Here is a 19,197-nt window from a genome sequence, read left to right on the forward strand (position 1 = left end):
CGAAACCACAGCTCCCTTTCCACATCCAGGCCCCACAAAACGTTCCATGGTTTACCCCAGACGCTTCACATGCCTTGGTTCAATCCATTGAGAGCACGTCGACCGCGGTGTACCATACCGTTCCAATTCACTCTATTTCTTGCACGCCTTTCACCCTCCTGCATGTTCAGGCCCCGATCACTCAAAATCTTTTTCACTCCATCCTTCCACCTCCAATTTGGTCTCCTACTTCTCGTTCCCTCCACCTCTGACATATATATCCTCTTTGTCAATCTTTCCTCGCTCATTCTCTCTGTGACCAAACCATTTCAAAACACCCTCTTCTGCTCTCTCAGTCACACTCTTTTTATTACCACACATCTCTCTTACCCTTTCATTACTTACTCGATCAAACCACCTCACACCACATATTGTCCTCAGACATCTCATTTCCAGCACATCCACCCTCCGCACAAATTTATCTATAACCCACTCCTCGCAACAATATAATATTGTTGAAACCACTATTCCTTCAAACATACTCATTTTTGCTTTCCAAGATAGTGTTCTCGATTTCCACACATTTTTCAACGCTCCCAGAACTTTCGCCCCCTTCCCCACCCTATGATTCACTTCCGCTTCCATGGTTCCATCCGCTGCCAAATCCATTCCCAGATATCTAAACCACTTTTTTTCCTCCAGTTTTCTCCATTCTAACTTACCTTCCAATTAACTTGTCTCTCAACCCTACTGTACCTAATAACCTTGCTCTTATTCACATTTACTCTCAGCTATCTTTTTTCATTCACTTTACCAAACTAAGTCACCAACTTCTGCAGTTTCTCACCCGAATCAGCCACCAGCGCTGTATCATCAGCGAACAACAACTGACTCACTTCCCAAGCTCTCTCATCCCCAACTGACTTCATACTTGCCCCTCTTTCCAAAACTCTTGCATTCACCTCCCTACCAACCCCATCCATAGAAAAATTAAACAACTATGGAGACATCACGTACCCCTGGTGCAAACCAACATTCACTGAGAACCAATCACTTTCCTCTCTTCCTACACGTACACATGCCTTACATCCTCGATAAAAACTTTTCACTGCTTCTAACAACTTACCTCCCACACCATATATTCTTAATACCTTCCACAGAGCATCTCTATCAACTCTATCATATGCCTTCTCCAGATCCATAAATGCTACATACAAATCCATTTGCTTTTCTAAGTACTCATCACATAAGTTTTTCAGAGCAAAACACCTGATCCACACATCCTCTGCAACTTCTGAAACCACACTGCTCTTCCCCAGTCTGATGCTCTGTAAATGCCTTCACCCTCCCAATCAATACCCTCCTATACGATTTCCCAGGAATACTCAACAAACTTATACCTCTGTAATTTGAGCACTTACTCTTATCCCCTTTGCCTTTGTACAATGGTACTATGCAAGCATTCCGCCAATCCTCAGGCACCTCACCATGAGTCATACATACATTAAGTAACCTTACCAATCAGTCAACAATACAGTCACCCACTTTTTTTAAAATAAATTCCACTGCAATACCATCCAAACCCACTGCCTTGCCGGCTTTCATCTTCCGCAAAGCTTTTACTACCTCTTCTTTGTTTACCAAATCATTCTCCCTAACCCTCCCACTTTGCACACCACCTCAACCAAAACACCCTATATCTGCCACTCTATCATCAAACACATTCAACAAACCTTCAAAATACTCACTCAATTAACTCCCAGATATCTAAAATGCTTCACTTCCTCCAGTGTTTCTCCATTTAAACTTACCTCCTCATGACTTGTCCCTCAGCCCTGCTGAATGTCATAATCTTGCTCTTATTCACATATCCTCTCATCTTTCTCCTTTCACACAATTTACCAAACTCAGTCACCAGCTTTTGCCGTTTCTCATCCGAATGCCGCCAGTGCTGTATTATCAGGGAACAACAACTGACTCACTTCCCAAGCTCCCTCATCCACAACAGACTGCGTACTTGTCCCTCTCTCTAAAACTCTTACATTCACCTCCCTAGCAAGCCTATCCATAAACACATTAAACAACTTTATATATATATATATATATATATTTTTTTTTTTATTTATTTATTATACTTTGTCGCTGTCTCCCGCGTTTGCGAGGTAGCGCAAGGAAACAGACGAAAGAAATGGCCCAACCCCCCCCCCCCCATACACATGTATATACATACGTCCACACACGCAAATATACATACCTACACAGCTTTCCATGGTTTACCCCAGACGCTTCACATGCCTTGATTCAATCCACTGACAGCACGTCAACCCCGGTATACCACATCGCTCCAATTCACTCTATTCCTTGCCCTCCTTTCACCCTCCTGCATGTTCAGGCCCCGATCACACAAAATCTTTTTCACTCCATCTTTCCACCTCCAATTTGGTCTCCCTCTTCTCCTCGTTCCCTCCACCTCCGACACATATATCCTCTTGGTCAATCTTTCCTCACTCATTCTCTCCATGTGCCCAAACCACTTCAAAACACCCTCTTCTGCTCTCTCAACTACGCTCTTTTTATTTCCACACATCTCTCTTACCCTTACGTTACTCACTCGATCAAACCACCTCACACCACACATTGTCCTCAAACATCTCATTTCCAGCACATCCATCCTCCTGCGCACAACTCTATCCATAACCCACGCCTCGCAACCATACAACATTGTTGGAACCACTATTCCTTCAAACATACCCATTTTTGCTTTCCGAGATAATGTTCTCGACTTCCACACATTCTTCAAGGCCCCCAGAATTTTCGCCCCCTCCCCCACCCTATGATCCACTTCCGCTTCCATGGTTCCATCCGCTGCCAGATCCACTCCCAGATATCTAAAACGCTTCACTTCCTCCAGTTTTTCTCCATTCAAACTCACCTCCCAATTGAATTGACCCTCAACCCTACTGTACCTAATAACCTTGCTCTTATTCACATTTACTCTTAACTTTCTTCTTCCACACACTTTACCAAACTCAGTCACCAGCTTCTGCAATTTCTCACATGAATCAGCCACCAGCGCTGTATCATCAGCGAACAACAACTGACTCACTTCCCAAGCTCTCTCATCCCCAACTGACTTCATACTTGCCCCTCTTTCCAAAACTCTTGCATTTACCTCCCTAACAACCCCATCCATAAACAAATTAAGCAACCATGGAGACATCACACACCCCTGCCGCAAACCTACATTCACTGAGAACCAATCACTTTCCTCTCTTCCTACACGTACACATGCCTTACATCCTCGATAAAAACTTTTCACTGCTTCTAACAACTTTCCTCCCACACCATATATTCTTAATACCTTCCACAGAGCATCTCTATCAACTCTATTATATGCCTTCTCCAGATCCATAAATGCTACATACAAATCCATTTGCTTTTCTAAGTATTTCTCACATACATTCTTCAAAGCAAACACCTGATCTACACATCCTCTACCACTTCTGAAACCACACTGCTCTTCCCCAATCTGATGCTCTGTACATGCCTTCACCCTCTCAATCAATACCCTCCCATATAATTTACCAGGAATACTCAACAAACTTATACCTCTGTAATTTGAGCACTCACCCTTATCCCCTTTGCCTTTATACAATGGCACTATGCACGCATTCCGCCAATCCTCAGGCACCTCACCATGAGTCATACATACATTAAATAACCTTACCAACCAGTCAACAATACAGTCACCCCCTTTTTTAATAAATTCCACTGCACTACCATCCAAACCTGCTGCCTTGCCGGCTTTCATCTTCCGCAAAGCTTTCACTACCTCTTCTCTTTTTACCAAATCATTTTCCCTAACCCTCTCACTTTGCACACCACCTCGACCAAAACACCCTATATCTGCCACTCTATCATCAAACACATTCAACAAACCTTCAAAATACTCACTCCATCTCACATCACTTCTCACATCACCACTACTTGTTATCACCTCCCCATTTGCGCCCTTCACTGAAGTTCCCATTTGCTCCCTTGTCTTACGCACTTTATTTACCTCCTTCCAGAACATCTTTTTATTCTCCCTAAGATTTAATGATACTCTCTCACCCCAACTCTCATTTGCCCTTTTTTTCACCTCTTGCAACTTTCTCTTGACCTCCTGTCTCTTTCTTTTATACATCTCCCACTCAATTGCATTTTTTCCCTGCAAAAATCGTCCAAATGCCTCTCTCTTCTCTTTCACTAATACTCTTACTTCTTCATCCCACCACTCACTACCCTTTCTAACCAACCCACCTCCCACTCTTCTCATGCCACAAGCATCTTTTGCGCAATCCATCACTGATTCCCTAAATACATCCCATTCCTCCCCCACTCCCCTTACTTCCATTGTTCTTACCTTTTTCCATTTTGTACTCAGTCTCTCCTGGTACTTCCTCACACAGGTCTCCTTCCCAAGCTCACTTACTCTCACCACCCTCTTCACCCCAACATTCACTCTTCTTTTCTGAAAACCCATACAAATCTTCACCTTAGCCTCCACAAGATTATGATCAGACATCCCTCCAGTTGCACCTCTCAGCACATTAACATCCAAAAGTCTCTCTTTCGCACGCCTGTCAATTAACACGTAATCCAATAACGCTCTCTGGCCATCTCTCCTACTTACATAAGTATACTTATGTATATCTCGCTTTTTAAACCAGGTATTCCCAATCATCAGTCCTTTTTCAGCACATAAATCTACAAGCTCTTCACCATTTCCATTTACAACAATGAACACCCCATGTATACCAATTATTCCCTCAACTGCCACATTACTCACCTTTGCATTCAAATCACCCATCACTATAACCCGGTCTCGTGCATCAAAACCACTAACACACTCATTCAGCTGCTCCCAAAACACTTGCCTCTCATGATCTTTCTTCTCATGCCCAGGTGCACATGCACCAATAATCACCCACCTCTCTCCATCAACTTTCAGTTTTACCCATATTAATCGAGAATTTACTTTCTTACATTCTATCACATACTCCCACAACTCCTGTTTCAGGAGTATTGCTACTCCTTCCCTTGCTCTTGTCCTCTCACTAACCCCTGACTTTACTCCCCAGACATTCCCAAACCACTCTTCCCCTTTACCCTTGAGCTTCGTTTCACTCAGAGCCAAAACATCCAGGTTCCTTTCCTCAAACATACTACCTATCTCTCCTTTTTTCACATCTTGGTTACATCCACACACATTTAGGCACCCCACTCTGAGCCTTCGAGGAGGATGAGCACTCCCCGCGTGACTCCTTCTTCTGTTTCCCATTTTAGAAAGTTAATACAAGGAGGGGAGGATTTCTGGCCCCCCGCTCTCGTCCCCTCTAGTCGCTTTCTACGACACGCGAGGAATACGTGGGAAGTATTCTTTCACCCCTATCCCCAGGGGTAATATACATATGTATATACATATACACATACACACACATACACATACATACGCACATATACACACACACACACATACATATATATACATATGAAAAATGTAAGAAACAATTTAGAAAACTGCAACTTCTATCTTGAAATGAATGAAAAAAAAAGAACGTCACATAATGGTTCAACCTCTGGCTATGGCAAAAGGAAATGTATAATTTATTTACACAAACGTCAATAGCAGTTCACATCAATTTAACCACTGTATCAATAAGCTTCAATGTCTGAGCTACATTTTTCTCCAATTTCACTATTTTCTTGTCAAAACACCATGTATGAAAACTATCACTCCAGTAACACACTGTAAACATTTACTTCCCCTTTAAAAAGTTCTGGGGAAGTCTGTCTCTATACACTGCGGGAAACTCTACCACCTGGCGAGGTTTGTGTTGCAATGGTTCCCGATTCACAAACGTAGTAACATCACTGGTGGGCCAAGGTAGTTCCGTTTGCGAAGAAGTTTGCAGGCAGGACGTGTGCGGGGAGCCGTGCTGATGGTATATGTGTTGCTCCGTCGGTATTTCTGTTTCGTAGTCGAAACATATATATATATATATATATATATATATATATATATATATATATATATATATATATATATAGAAAGGTGCAAGAGGTGAAAAAAAGGGCAAATGAGAGTTGGGGTGAGAGACTATCAGTAAATTTTAGGGAGAATAAAAAGATGTTCTGGAAGGAGGTAAATAGGGTGCGTAAGACAAGGGAGCAAATGGGAACTTCAGTGAAGGGCGTAAATGGGGAGGTGATAACAAGTAGCGGTGATGTGAGAAGGAGATGGAATGAGTATTTTGAAGGTTTGTTGAATGTGTCTGATGACAGAGTGGCAGATATAGGGTGTTTTGGTCGAGGTGGTGTGCAAAGTGAGAGGGTTAGGGAAAATGATTTGGTAAACAGAGAAGAGGTAGTAAAAGCTTTGCGGAAGATGAAAGCCGGCAAGGCAGCAGGTTTGGATGGCATTGCAGTGGAATTTATTAAGAAAGGGGGTGACTGTATTGTTGACTGGTTGGTAAGGTTATTTAATGTATGTATGACCCATGGTGAGGTGCCTGAGGATTGGCGGAATGCGCGCATAGTGCCATTGTACAAAGGCAAAGGGGATAAGAGTGAGTGCTCAAATTACAGAGGTATAAGTTTGTTGAGTATTCCTGGTAAATTATATGGGAGGGTATTGATTGAGAGGGTGAAGGCATGTACAGAGCATCAGATTGGGGAAGAGCAGTGCGGTTTCAGAAGTGGTAGAGGATGTGTGGATCAGGTGTTTGCTTTGAAGAATGTATGTGAGAAATACTTAGAAAAGCAAATGGATTTGTATGTAGCATTTATGGATCTGGAGAAGGCATATGATAGAGTTGATAGAGATGCTCTGTGGAAGGTATTAAGAATATATGGTGTGGGAGGCAAATTGTTAGAAGCAGTGAAAAGTTTTTATCGAGGATGTAAGGCATGTGTACGTGTAGGAAGAGAGGAAAGTGATTGGTTCTCAGTGAATGTAGGTTTGCGGCAGGGGTGTGTGATGTCTCCATGGTTGTTTAATTTGTTTATGGATGGGGTTGTAAGGGAGGTAAATGCAAGAGTCCTGGAAAGAGGGGCAAGTATGAAGTCTGTTGGGGATGAGAGAGCTTGGGAAGTGAGTCAGTTGTTGTTCGCTGATGATACAGCGCTGGTGGCTGATTCATGTGAGAAACTGCAGAAGCTGGTGACTGAGTTTGGTAAAGTGTGTGGAAGAAGAAAGTTGAGAGTAAATGTGAATAAGAGCAAGGTTATTAGGTACAGTAGGGGTGAGGGTCAAGTCAATTGGGAGGTGAGTTTGAATGGAGAAAAACTGGAGGAAGTGAAGTGTTTTAGATATCTGGGAGTGGATCTGTCAGCGGATGGAACCATGGAAGCGGAAGTGGATCATAGGGTGGGGGAGGGGGCGAAAATTTTGGGGGCCTTGAAAAATGTGTGGAAGTCGAGAACATTATCTCGGAAAGCAAAAATGGGTATGTTTGAGGGAATAGTGGTTCCAACAATGTTGTATGGTTGCGAGGCGTGGGCTATGGATAGAGATGTGCGCAGGAGGATGGATGTGCTGGAAATGAGATGTTTGAGGACAATGTGTGGTGTGAGGTGGTTTGATCGAGTAAGTAACGTAAGGGTAAGAGAGATGTGTGGAAATAAAAAGAGCGTGGTTGAGAGAGCAGAAGAGGGTGTTTTGAAATGGTTTGGGCACATGGAGAGAATGAGTGAGGAGAGATTGACCAAGAGGATATATGTGTCGGAGGTGGAGGGAACGAGGAGAAGAGGGAGACCAAATTGGAGGTGGAAAGATGGAGTGAAAAAGATTTTGTGTGATCGGGGCCTGAACATGCAGGAGGGTGAAAGGAGGGCAAGAAATAGAGTGAATTGGAGTCATGTGGTATACAGGGGTTGACGTGCTGTCAGTGGATTGAAGCAAGGCATGTGAAGCGTCTGGGGTAAACCATGGAAAGCTGTGTAGGTATGTATATTTGCGTGTGTGGACGTGTGTATGTACATGTGTATGGGGGGGGGGGGGGCCATTTCTTTCGTCTGTTTCCTTGCGCTACCTCGCAAACGCGGGAGACAGCGACAAAGTATAAAAAAAAAAAAAAAAAAAAAAAAAAATATATATATATATATATATATATACATATATATATATATATATATGTATATATATATATATATATATATATATATATATATATGTATATATATATATATATATATATATATATATATATATATATATATATATATATATATATATATATATATATATATATATATATATATATATATATATATATTGGAAAGGATCACAATTTTGTGCGTGATCAAGATATTCCTATGAGTCCACGGGAAAAATGGCTCACCAACTGAAGTTACGATTAGAATTCCTTAGGAAATGCCTTGATGAACAAGTGATGCCAAGATCTGTCCTACCTCAACGTTTGTTGCACCTGTATGGTCGACCATTTGACAATTATGGTTTAAGTTTTGTGTGTTCTAACAGAGAAACCAGTTGTGTTGATGTCACAAAGTCTTTTTGTAATTCAGGAAAATACAGTAATTTAAGTAATGATGATATTAATATCTGTAAGAGTTTAGTGTATGCCAGTTTCTCAAAACCAGTGGGAGCTAATTGCCCTAAAAGATTCTTAAGAGCTATTAACACCTTAAAAAAAGACAAGGACATACATATTACTAAACCAGATAAGGCTAACACTGTTGTGATTTTAGACAAAAGTAACAATTTCTCTAAATTGAATGATCTTCTAAATGATAACACAACATATTGTAAACTTAGTAAAAATCCCTTAGAAACAGTTAATTCTCATTTCAATAAAGAAATGAAGTTGTTGTTGAAAGGTAACATTTCTCTTATCAAAAGTTTGTCATCTATGTCCACTTCACTGCCATATATGTAGGGACTTATCAAAACACATAAACAAAATTTTCCAGCAAGAACTATAGTGAGTTCAGTAGGCTCCATCACATATGAATTTTCAAAAATGGTTAGTTTCTCTATTAAGCCCTTTAGTGGGTAAGGTATCAAATTCTAATATCATGAACAATGTAGATTTAGTCAACAAGCTAAACAATATCAATGTTAATTTTGATTTCAAATTAGTTAGCTTTGATGTTTCCTCACTTTTCACTAAAGTTCCAGTTGATGACCTTTTAGAATATATATTTGATGTCTTGAATGATATTCATTTACCTGTTTCAAAGTCTAATTTCATTGAACTGATGAAATAGTGCATAAAAGACTGTGTATTTCAGTTTAATGGAGATTATTGTGCTCAAAAATTTGGTATGGCAATGGGTAACCCTCTTTCACCTGTACTAAGTAATCTTTACATGGAATTTTTTGAAACAAAATTACTAAAGGATATCTTACCTTCTAATGCAATTTGGTTTAGGTATGTAGATGATGTTCTTTGTGTTTGGCCAACGAATGAAAATTTTCAAATATTTCTCCCCTTACTTAACAGTTCAGTACCTTACATCAAATTTACAATAGAAAATGAAAATAATGGTGTGTTACCAATTTTAGATTGCATGATCCATAGACAAGGAAACAAGTTTAAGTTTCGCATATACAGAAAACCCACCAATGTATGCTCATATATCCATTATTACTCATCTCAACATAACAGTTAAATTATCATTTCAATCTATGTTCCTTAGGGGATTACGTATTTCCAGTCCAGAGTTTATTGATGATGAGTTTGAGAAGATATATTCTATTGGATCCAAGTTAAAGTACCCTAGATCTTTCATTGATAAATCCCTTAAGTTAGCAAAGAAATCATTTTATAGAGTTGAACCAAAACCTCCCATTGACACCAAGAATCTTTTAGTTCTCCCTTTTAATAATAATTTCACTTTGCTTCCCAAGTTGCTTAAATCCTTTAATATAAATGTTGCCTTTAGCAACAATAATACTATAAAGAATATCTTAATCAGGAATTCACCAGAAAATTCTCTTGGTTGCATCTATAAAGTTCCTTGTGGAAACTGTGATAAATTCTATGTTGGTCAGACTGGTAAGGATCTTTCTGTTAGACTTAAGCAACATAGATATAGCATAAGAACGAGACAAGAATCAAATGCCTTGTTTAATCACGTTAAAAACTATAATCATTGTATTGACTGGAGTAATGCCATCTCAGTTACTAAGTCTAACTCTATTACCAAGAGAAATATCATTGAATCTTCTATTAGGAAATACACAAAGAATTATAATCTTAATATTAGTGATGGTCTGTACAAATTAGATAACTTTATTTTCGATAAATTCGTAGAATGATAAGCTTATGAACGCTTGTTGTATGTTTTGGACAATCACATGTTTACCAAATGGCGTCCTAGCTTCGTCTCTTCGATGTATATCAACTGACTGTTATATTTCTCTCTTGTGTCTCCCCTGATGATGTGATTATTACACGAAAGTGCACTTGGGAACTTATCGTGTTTCATTTTCCCGTGGACTCATAGGAATATATATATATATATATATATATATATATATATATATATATATATATATATATATATATATATATATATATATATATATATATATATATATATTTTTTTTTTTTTGCTTTGTCGCTGTCTTCCGCGTTTGCGAGGTATATATATATATATATATATATATATATATATATATATATATATATATATATATATATATATATATATATATATATATATATATATTTTCTTTTTTTTTCATACTATTCGCCATTTTCCGCGATAGCGAGGTAGCGTTAAGAACAGAGGACTGGGTCTTTGAGGGAATATCCTCACCTGGCCCCTTCTCTGTTCCTTTTTTTTTTTTTTTTGGAAAATTTAAAAAAGAAAAAAAAAAAAAGAGAGAGGAGGGTTTCCAGCCCCACGCTCCCTCCCCTTTTAGTCGCCTTCTACGACACGCAGGGAATACGTTGGAAGTATTCTTTCTCCCCTATCCCCAGGGATCTATATATATATATATATATATATATATATATATATATATATATATATATATATATGGTTGCGAGGCGTGGGCTATGGATAGAGTTGTGCTCAGGAGGATGGATGTGCTGGAAATGAGATGTTTGAGGACAATGTGTGGTGTGAGGTGGTTTGATCGAGTAAGTATCGTAAGGGTAAGAGAGATGTGTGGAAATAAAAAGAGCGTGGTTGAGAGAGCAGAAGAGGGTGTTTTGAAATGGTTTGGGCACATGGAGAGAATGAGTGAGGAAAGATTGACCAAGAGGATATATGTGTCGGAGGTGGAGGGAACGAGGAGAAGAGGGAGACCAAATTGGAGGTGGAAAGATGGAGTGAAAAGGATTTTGTGTGATCGGGGCCTGAACATGCAGGAGGGTGAAAGGAGGGCAAGGAATAGAGTGAATTGGAGCGATGTGGTATACAGGGGTTGACGTGCTGTCAGTGGATTGAATCAAGGCATGTGAAGCGTCCGGGGTAAACCATGGAAAGCTGTGTAGGTATGTATATTTGCTTGTGTGGACGTGTGTATGTACATGTGTATGGGGGGGTTGGGCCATTTCTTTCGTCTGTTTCCTTGCGCTACCTCGCAAACGCGGGAGACAGCGACGAGGTATAAAAAAAAAGAAAAAAAATATATATATATATATATATATATATATATATATATATATATATATATATATATATATATATATATATATATATATATATATATATATATATATATATGTACACACAGGGTGCCCCCCAAAAATGTACTCACATATGTTGATATGTATGTATATGTGCGTATGTGGGCACTTATGTGGATAAATACATGCTGTCCCCAAAAAAATGCACCCGCCCCCCGACACCCTACAACTCACTGACTTTTTTTTCCAGATCCAACTGACCCTGAAAAAAGAAAAAAATCAGAGAGTTGTAGGGTGCTAAAAAGCCAGCACATTTTTTTGGGACACCCTGTAGATATAATCATACTTGTCCGCCATTTCCCGCGTTAAAGAGGTAGCGCTGGGTAGAGACGAAGAAAGGCCGTAATCACAACCATTATCTAGCCGTCATGTGCAATGCACCGAAACCACAACTTCTATTCACAAAAAGGCTTTTCAGGCCCTTTCAGTGTTTCGCCCACTCACTTTATATACCCTGGTTCAGTCCACTGACAGCATGTCGCCCCTTATATACCACATCGTTCCAATGCACTCTATCCTCCTGTATGTTCAGGCCCTAGGCACTCATCTTTTTTCACTCACTTCTTCCTTCTCCAATTTGGTCAACCTCTTCTCCTTGACTTCACCACCTCTCACAAATACATCCTTTTTGTCAACCTCTTCTCTCTCATTCTTTCCACATGTCCAAACCATTTCAGCACACCCTCTTCTGCTCTCTCAATCTGACTGCTTATTACCAGACCTCTCCATTACCCTTTCATCACTTACTCGATCAAACCACCGCACACCACATACTGTCCTTAAACATTTCTTTTCCTCGCCTCCATACAACACCGTTCGGACTACTATACCTTTTAACATACCCATTTTCGCCCTCTCAGTGAACAACCTATCATTCCACACATACTTTAATGCTTCTAGAACCTTCATCTCCTCAAACATCCTATGGCAATTACATGGTTCAATACGCTGCTCGTCCACTCCTAAGGATATAAACTACTTTACTTCCTACAAATTCTCTCCATTCAAACACATCCACCCAACCTGTCTCTTCATTACCTTCTAACCTTGTTTTTATTCACATTTACTCTCAACTTCTTCCTTTCACACACTCTCCAAAACTCATTCACCAACTTGTGAATGTTCTCACTCCAATCTACCCCGAGTGCTGTGCCATCAGCAAACAGCCGACTCACTTCCCAGGCCAATCTTACCCTCTATCAACTGCATACTCCCCCCCCCCCCTCTCTCTCTCTCTCTCTCTCTCTCTCTCTCTCTCTCTCTCTCTCTCTCTCTCTCTCTCTCTCTCTCTCTCTCTCTCTCTCTCTCTCAAAAACCCTTTGCATCTACCTCCATCAACACCTAATCCACAAACAATTCAAACAGCCATGGTGACATCACACACCCCTACCGCAGACCAGCGTTAACGTGGCACCACTCACTCTCCTCTCTCCCTAATCGTATACAAGCCTTACAATCTTGATAAAAAATAAAAAGAATCTCTGCTTTTAATAGCTCTGCTCCCTCACCATATATGCGAAATTCCTTCCACAGGGTCTGCCCTCTCATACGCTTTCTTCAAATCCATTAATGCCATATATAAATCCTTCTGTTTCTCAAAGTATCTATCACAAACATTCTTTAAAGCAAACACCTGATCCACACATCCTCTACCACTCTTGACACCGCGATCTTCCTCCCCTGCCAGATGTTCTGTCCATGCCTTCACCCTCTCAATCACAACTCTCCCATACAACTTACCCGGCACACTCAACAAACTGCAGTTCGAACGCTCACCGTTATATATATATATATATATATATATATATATATATATATATATATATATAAGAGGGTGGTGAGAGTAAGTGAGCTTGGGAAGGAGACTTGTGTGAGGAAGTACCGGGAGAGACTAAGTGCAGAATGGAAAAAGGTGAGAACAAAGGAGGTAAGGGGAGTGGGGGAGAAATGGGATGTATTTAGGGAAGCAGTGATGGCTTGCACAAAAGATGCTTGTGGCATGAGAAGCGTGGGAGGTGGGTTGATTAGAAAGGGTAGTGATTGGTGGGATGAAGAAGTAAGATTATTAGTGAAAGAGAAGAGAGAGGCATTTGGACGATTTTTGCAGGGAAAAATGAAAATGAGTGGGAGATGTATAAAAGAAAGAGACAGGAGGTCAAGAGAAAGGTGCAAGAGGTGAAAAAGAGGGCAAATGAGAGTTGGGGTGAGAGAGTATCATTAAATTTTAGGGAGAATAAAAAAGATGTTTTGGAAGGAGGTAAATAAAGTGCATAAGACAAGGGAGAAAATGGGAACTTCAGTGAAGGGGGCAAATGGGGAGGTGATAACAAGTAGTGGTGATGTGAGAAGGAGATGGAGTGAGTATTTTGAAGGTTTGTTGAATGTGTTTGATGACAGAGTGGCAGATATAGGGTGTTTTGGTCAAGGTGGTGTGCAAAGTGAGAGGGTTAGGGAAAATGATTTGGTAAACAGAGAAAAGGTAGTAAAAGTTTGCGGAAGATGAAAGCCGGCAAGGCAGCAGCTTTGGATGGTATTGCAGTGCAATTTATTAAAAAAGGGGGTGACTGTATTGTTGACTGGTTGGTAAGGTTTTTTAATGTATGTATGACTCATGGTGAGGTGCCTGAGGATTGGCGGAATGCTTGCATAGTGCCATTGTACAAAGGCAAAGGGGATAAGAGTGAGTGCTCAAATTTCAGAGGTATAAGTTTGTTGAGTATTCCTGGTAAATTATATGGGAGGATATTGATTGAGAGGGTGAAGGCATGTACAGAGCATCAGATTGGGGAAGAACAGTGTGGTTTCAGAAGCGGTAGAGGATGTGTGGATCAGGTGTTTGCTTTGAAGAATGTATGTGAGAAATACTTAGAAAAGCAAATGGATTTGTATGTAGCATTTATGGATCTGGAGAAGGCATATGATAGAGTTGATAGAGATGCTCTGTGGAAGGTACTTAGAATATATGGTGTGGGAGGCAAGTTTTTAGAAGCAGTGAAAAGCTTTTATCGAGGATGTAAGGCATGTGTACGTGTAGTAAGAGAGGAAAGTGATTGGTTCTCAGTGACTGTAGGTTTGCGGCAGGGGAGTGTGATGTCTCCATGGTTTATATACTTATTCATTTTGCTTTGTCGCTGTCTCCCGCGTATGCGAGGTAGCGCAAGGAAACAGACGAAAGAAATGGCCCAACCCACCCCCATACACATGTATATACATACACGTCCACACGCGCAAATGTAAATACCCATACATCTCAATGTACACATATATATACACACACAGACACCTACATATATACACATGGAAACAATTCACACTGTCTGCCTTTATTCATTCCATCGCCACCTCGCCACACATGGAATACAATCCCCCTCCCCCCCCTCATGTGTGCGAGGTAGCGCTAGGAAAAGACAACAATGGCCCCATTCGTTCACACTCAGTCTCTAGCTGTCATGCAATAATGCCCGAAACCACAGCTCCGTTTCCGCATCCAGGCCCCACAGAACTTTCCATGGTTTACCTCAGACGCTTCACATGCCCTGATTCAATCCATTGACAGCACGTCGACCCCGGTATACCACATCGATCCAATTCACTCTATTCCTTGCACGCCTTTCACCCTCCTGCATGTTCAGGCCCCGATCACTCAAAATCTTTTTCACTCCATCTCTCCACCTCCAATTTGGTCTCCCACTTCTCGTTCTCTCCACCTCCGACACATATATCCTCTTGGTCAATCTTTCCTCACTCATTCTTTCCATGTGCCCAAACCATTTCAAAACACCTTTCTCTACCCCAATCTGATGCTTTGTACATGTCTTCACCGTCTCAGTCAATACCCTCTCATATAATTTACCAGGAATACTCAACAAGCTTATGCCTCCGTAATGTGAGCACTCACTCTTATCCCCTTTGCCTATGTGCAATGGCACTATGCAAGCATTCCAGCAATCCTCAGGCACCTCACCATAAATCATACATACGTTGAATACCCTTACCAACCAGTCAACAATACAGTCACCCCCTTTTTTAATAAATTCCTCTGCAATACCATCCAAACCCGCTGCCTTGCCGGCTTTCATCTTCCGCAAAGCTCTTCTCTGTTTACCAAATCATTTTCCCTAACCCTCTCACTTTGCACACCACCTTGACCAAAACACCCTATATCTGCCACTCTATCATCAAACACATTCAACAAACCTTCAAAATACTCACTCCATCTCCTTCTCACATCACTACTACTTGTTATCACCTCCCCAGTAGCCCTCATCACTGAAGTTCCCATTTGCTCCCTTGTCTTAAGCACATTATTTACCTCCTTCCAAAACATCTTTTTATTCTCCCTAACATTTAATGATACTCTCTCACCCCAACTCTTATTTGCCCTCTTTTTCACCTGCTGCACGTTTCTCTTGACCTCCTGCCTCTTATTTTCATTTTTTCCCTGCAAAAATAATCCAAATGCCTCTCTCTTCTCTTTCACTAATAATCTTACTTCTTCATCACACCACTCACTACCCTTTCTAATCAACCCACCTCCCACGCTTCTCATGCCACAAGCATCTTTTGCGCAAGCCATCACTGCTTCTCTAAATACATCCCATTCCTCCCCCACTCCCCTTACCTCCTTTGTTTTCACCTTTTTCCATTCCGTATTCAGTCTCTCTTGGTAGTTCCTCACACAAGTCTCCTTCCCAAGCTCACTTAGTCTCACCACTTTCTTCACCCCAACATTCTCTCTTGTTTTCTGAAAACCCCCACAAATCTTCACCTTCGCCTCCAGAAGATAATGATCAGACATCCCTCCAGTTGCACCTTTCATCACATTAAAATCCCAAAGTCTCTCATTCGCGCGCCCATCAATTAACACGTAATCCAATAACGCTCTCTGGCCATCTCTCCTACTTACATACGTATACTTATGTATATCTAGCTTTTTAAACCAGGTATTCCTAATCACCAGTCCTTTTTCAGCACATAAATCTACAAGCTCTTCACCATTTCCATTTACAACACTGAATACCCCATGTATGCCAATTATTCCCTCAACTGCTACATTACTCACCTTTGCATTCAAATCACCCATCACTATAACCCGATCTTGTGCATCAAAACCACTAACACACTCATTCAGCTGCTCCCAAAACACTTGCCTCTCATGATCTTTCTTCTCATGCCCAGGTGCATATACACCAATAATCGCCCACCTCTCTCCATCAACTTTCAGTTTTACCCATATCAATCTAGAATTTACTTTCTTACACTCTATCACATACTCCCACAACTCCTGTTTCAGGAGTAGTGCTACTTTTTCCCTTGCTCTTGTCCTCTCACTAACCCCTGACTTTACTACCAAGACATTCCCAAACCACTCTTCCCCTTTACCCTTGAGCTTCGTTTCACTCAGAGCCAAAACATCCAGGTTCCTTTCCTCAAACATACTATCTATCTCTCCTTTTTTCTCATCTTAGTTACATCCACACACATTTAGACACCCCAATCTGAGCCTTCGAGGAGGAGGAGCACACCCCGCGTGACTCCTTCTTCTGTTTCCCCTTTTAGAAAGTTAAAATACAAGGAGGGGAGGGTTTTTGGCCCCCCACTCCCGTCCCCTTTAGTCGCCTTCTACGACACGTGAGGAATGCGTGGGAAGTATTCTTTCTCCCCTATCCCCAGAGATAGGGGATATATACAGATATATATATATATATATATATATATATATATATATATATATATATATATATATATATATATATATATATATATATATATATATATATATATCCCTGGGGATAGGGGAGAAAGAATACTTCCCACGTATTCCCTGCGTGTCGTAGAAGGCGACTAAAAGGGGAGGGAGCGGGGGGCTGGAAATCCTCCCCTCTCACTTTTTTTTTTTAATTTTCCAAAAGAGGGAACAGAGAAGGGGCCCAGGTGAGGATATTCCCTCAATGGCCCAGTCCTCTGTTCTCAACGCTACCTCGCTAATGCGGGAAATGGCGAATAGTATGAAAGAAAGAATATATATATATATATATATATATATATATATATATATATATATATATATATATATATATATATATATATATTTATTATTTCTATTTTGCTTTGTCGCTGTCTCCCGCGTTTGCCAGGTAGCGCAAGGAAACAGACGAAAGAAATGGCCCAACCCACCCCCATACACATGTATATACATACATGTCTACACACGCAAATATACATATCTATACATCTCAATGTACACATATATATACACACACAGACACATACATATATACCCATGTACACAATTCACACTGTCTGCCTTTATTCATTTCCATCGCCACCTCGCCACACATGGAATACCATCCCCCTCCCCCCTCGTGTGTGCGAGGTAGCGCTAGGAAAAGACAACAAAGGCCCCATTCGTTCACACTCAGTCTCTAGCTGTCATGCAATAATGCCCGAAACCACAGCTCCCTTTCCACATCCAGGCCCCAGAGAACTTTCCATGGTTTACCCCAGACGCTTCACATGCCCTGATTCAATCCACTGACAGCACGTCAACCCCGGTATACCACATCGATCCAGTTCGCTCTATTCTTTGCCCGCCTTTCACCCTCCTGCATGTTCAGGCTCCGATCACTCAAAATCTTTTTCACTCCATCTTTCCACCTCCAATTTGGTCTCCCACTTCTCCTCGTTCCCTCCACCTCCGACACATACATCCTCTTGGTCAATCTTTCCTCACTCATTCTCTCCATGTGCCCAAACCATTTCAAAACACCCTCTTCTGCTCTCTCAACCACGCTCTTTTTATTTCCACACATCTTTCTTACCCTTACATTACTTACTCGATCAAACCACCTCACACCACACATTGTCCTCAAACATCTCATTTCCAGCACATCCACCCTCCTGCGCACAACTCTATCCATAGCCCACGCCTCGCAACCATACAACATTGTTGGAACCACTATTCCTTCAAACATACCCATTTTTGCTTTCCGAGATAATGTTCTCGACTTCCACACATTCTTCAAGTCTCGCAGGATTTTCGCTCCCTCCCCCACTCTATGATTCACTTCCGCTTCCATGGTTCCATCCGCTGCCAGATCCACTCCCAGATATCTAAAACACTTTCTTCCTCCAGTTTTTCTCCATTCAAACTTACCTCCCAATTGACTTGACCCTCAACCCTACTGTACATAATAATTTGGACGATTTTTGCAGGGAAAAAATGCAATTGAGTGGGAGATGTATAAAAGAAAGAGACAGGAGGTCAAGAGAAAGGTGCAAGAGGTGAAAAAGAGGGCAAATGAAAGTTGAGGTGAGAGAGTATCATTAAATTTTAGAGAGAATAAAAAGATGTTCTGGAAGGAGGTAAATAAAGTGCGTAAGACAAGGGAGCAAATGGGAACTTCAGTGAAGGGCGCTAATGGGGAGGTGATAACAAGTAGTGGTGATGTGAGGAGATGGAATGAGTATTTTGAAGGTTTTGTTGATTGTGTTTGATGATAGAGTGGCAGAT

At 40.9% G+C, this 19,197-nt stretch overlaps 1 protein-coding gene across 1 annotated transcript in view; it reads left to right on the forward strand.

Moving 5' to 3' along the window:
- Window positions 1-19,197, forward strand: part of LOC139758945 (uncharacterized) — a 178,608-nt gene that overhangs the window by 21,894 nt on the left and 137,517 nt on the right. The window lies entirely within an intron of this gene.

Source organism: Panulirus ornatus, chromosome 32 (genome assembly GCF_036320965.1).
Source record: "Panulirus ornatus isolate Po-2019 chromosome 32, ASM3632096v1, whole genome shotgun sequence".
Classification (NCBI taxonomy): domain Eukaryota; kingdom Metazoa; phylum Arthropoda; class Malacostraca; order Decapoda; family Palinuridae; genus Panulirus; species Panulirus ornatus.